The sequence below is a fragment of the Micropterus dolomieu genome, linkage group LG03 (genome assembly GCF_021292245.1).
Source record: "Micropterus dolomieu isolate WLL.071019.BEF.003 ecotype Adirondacks linkage group LG03, ASM2129224v1, whole genome shotgun sequence".
In the NCBI taxonomy this organism is placed as follows: Eukaryota; Metazoa; Chordata; class Actinopteri; order Centrarchiformes; family Centrarchidae; genus Micropterus; species Micropterus dolomieu.
In genome coordinates, this window is record NC_060152.1 from 308,073 (window position 1) to 311,463 (window position 3,391).

Consider the following 3,391-nt stretch of genomic DNA (forward strand, 5'->3'; position numbering starts at 1 on the left):
GTAGCTGTAATTAAACCTCTTCTAAAAAAGCCCAAACTTGATCCGGATGTTTTAGCCAACTATAGACCTATATCTAACCTTCCATTTCTCTCTAAGATCCTGGAGAAAGCAGTTGCCAAACAGCTGTGTGACTTTCTACAGAGCAATAGTTTATTTGAGGATTTTCAGTCAGGATTTAGGGTTCATCATAACACAGACAGCACTGGTGAAAATTACTAATGACCTCCTTATTGCATCAGACAAAGGACTTGTCTCTGTACTGGTTTTATTAGATCTTAGTGCTGCATTTGATACCATTGACCATCAGATCCTATTACAGAGACTGGAACATTTCATTGACATTAAAGGAACTGCTCTAAGCTGGTTTAAGTCCTATTTATCAGATTGATTTCAGTTTGTACATGTTAACGATGAGTCCTCCATGCACGCCAAAGTCAGGAAATATTCCATAAACTTTCATTGTTATGCAGATGATACTCAGTTATATATATCGATCAAGCCAGATAAAACTAATCAGTTAGCTATACTTCAAATGTGCCTTCAGGATGTTGAATTAAGTTATTGTTCTGGGGCCCAAGCACCTCTGTGACGCATTGTCTAAAGATATAGTTTCCCTTGATGGCATCGCCCTGGCGTCCAGCACCGCTGTGAGCAATCTTGGAGTTATCTTTGATCAGGACATGTCATTTAAGTCTCACATTAAGCAAATTTCAAGGACCGCCTTTTTCACCTACGTAATATTGCAAAAATCAGGAACATCCATGCATTTGTTACTTCTAGGCTGGACTACTGCAATTCCTTATTATCAGGCTGCTCGAAAAAGTCCATTAAGACTCTTCAGCTGATCCAGAATGCAGCAGCACGTGTTCTGACAGGAACCAGGAAAAAAGATCACATTTCTCCTGTTTTAGCTTCTTTGCATTGGCTTCCAGTAAAATCCAGAAGAGAATTTAAAATCATTCTTCTCACATACAAAGCTCTTAATGGTCAGGCACCATCTTATCTTAAAGAGCTCATAGTACCTTACTACCCCACCAGAGCACTGCGCTCCCAGAATGCAGGGTTACTTGTGGTTCCTAGAGCCTCCAAAAGTAGACTAGGAGCCAGAGCGTTCAGCTATCAAGCTCCTCTCCTGTGGAACCAGGTTCCAGTTTGGGTTCAGGAGGCAGACACAATCTCCACATTTAAGAGTAGGCTTAAGACTTTCCTCTTTGATAAAGCTTATAGTTAGGGCTGGCTCAGGTGAGTCCTGAACCATCCCTTAGTTATGCTGCTATAGGCCTAGACGGCCGGGGGATTTCCTATGATGCACTGAGCTCCTCTCTCCTCTACTTTCTCTACCTCTGTATACAACCTCATCCCATTATTGCATGTTACTAACACAACTTCTCCCCTTTCCGGTAGTCTTGTGCTTTCTCGTCCCTCTCCTCTCTCCTTCTATCACTTCCTGCTGGTTTTCTGGCTTTGGAGCAGTGGAGTCTGGATCTGTGGTTGCGGGTCACCTGCTGCCCCCGTGTTCCTGCTCAGCGCCCTCTACTGCAACGACTATTGTTACTAGTCCTATTATTATTATTGTTATTATAATCATTGGCATTATGATTGTCATCATTAACACTACTATAAATATCTATACCATTTTTCATTTAGTCTATAGCAACATCACCTTTACTGTCTGTACTTCTGTGTGTGTATATTGTGTAGGCTGCCTCCATCCCCTCTCTCTCCTTCCATCCCTCTCTTTTTCTCTCTGTTCCTCTCGTTTTTAAGATTGAGGGTTGCACATTGGCTCTATAGCGCCCCCTAAAGCCTTTTAAGAGGTCACATGGGATAGTCAAACCCTTACACTTGGTATGCTCCTCAGAGGGATTGTTTTGTATTGGCTGATATGTTTTGTATTGGCTGATATGGTTAGGGCGAAGCAAAGGGAAAAAGTGGACATTGGTAAAGAGATTTTGCACAATATCCAAAACAGACACAAAAAAAGAGAAAACATTTGTAATGAATAATGACCGCAAAGAGTTTATGAAGTTGCCAGAGCAATTGTTAATTAGCTTAAACCTAGCAGGGGACAATGTTGCTACACCTCTGAGAGAAAGAGAGAGAGAGAGGGGGGAAAAGGTTGTCTATTTTTCAGTTTATTACAACATATCTGGACACAAAGAGCTGCCGCTGTTGTGTTATTTATTTCTCTCTTTCTCATCTGAGCTGCTTTAAGGGGTATATCAACATGGGTCAAGTCAAGTGATTTAGAGATGGAAGGATTCAGGGAGATGGGTTCACACCTGAAGTCGGCTGACTGGCTACAGGCCCATGAACTGGGATCCAAGAACGCTGTACAGCAAAGAGGGTGATGTATACGAGATCGTATTGACATGCACCGCTCTGATTGAGTTAAATATTCAATTTGATTTGGATGATTTGAAGATTCTGAAATTATATCTATTAATTAAGAAGTGCTTGAATGTATTAAACATGTTTCACTGTTACAGACTGGAGTCACCGTTCCCTGTGATGACTTGCCGGCACACTCCCTCACTTTTCCAATAAAGGAAAATCTGTGAGGAAGGGCAACCAACAGAGCAACAGAGTGGTAGAATACTGGTCAGTTTCGTTCTGCAGTACATCGCTAGTCTGTCACAACTTCAATTCGAACAGACAGGATAAACTTGATCACAGTGAGAGTCCATCTCTCTCTCCTAATGCAAAAACAAACCATCTATTCTATTCATCATCACCATGAAGAGGTGATGATTTTGTAGAAAATGGATCCTAATTACTAATAAAGATAAAAACCAGATAAATCTCTCTCCCATGATTCATGGTAAAAACAGTGCACTAGACCAACTTGAAATTGACGAAACTAAGCTGACACAGCCTCGCTGACTGAAAAGGCTCTCCACAGTCCGCCGTGCTCGGGGACTACCAAGACCTGACCTTTGACCTGCGTTTCGACTTAGGTGGTTGACCAAAAAAAAATTACCAGACCTGTTTGACACTACATCTTGGGGAAACCAGGTGCCTGGTTCTTTGTTGTCCTGTTTCTGTTTATAGTGAACTAGATGTTCGTCTGTTTGCACCCATTTGCTGCCATTTCAAAAGATTCCCACAGGAGAAGCCCGAACAGATGCTGTCGGCTCATTCCATGTTGGATGTTGTTGAATGTTGTTGTTTAAAGGAGACCTATTATGCCTTTCCACATTTTATGACTAATCTACAATGTTATAATGTTGGATGTTCATGTTAAACATCGCCAAAGCTTAAAAAAAAATGAGGTTAAAGCATTTATAAGAAATCCCTGAGAGCAAAAACCTCAGGCTTAACCATTATTTACACAATATAATAAACACATTTTACTAACTCCAGAAAAGGATTTATATCTATTACACTTTGA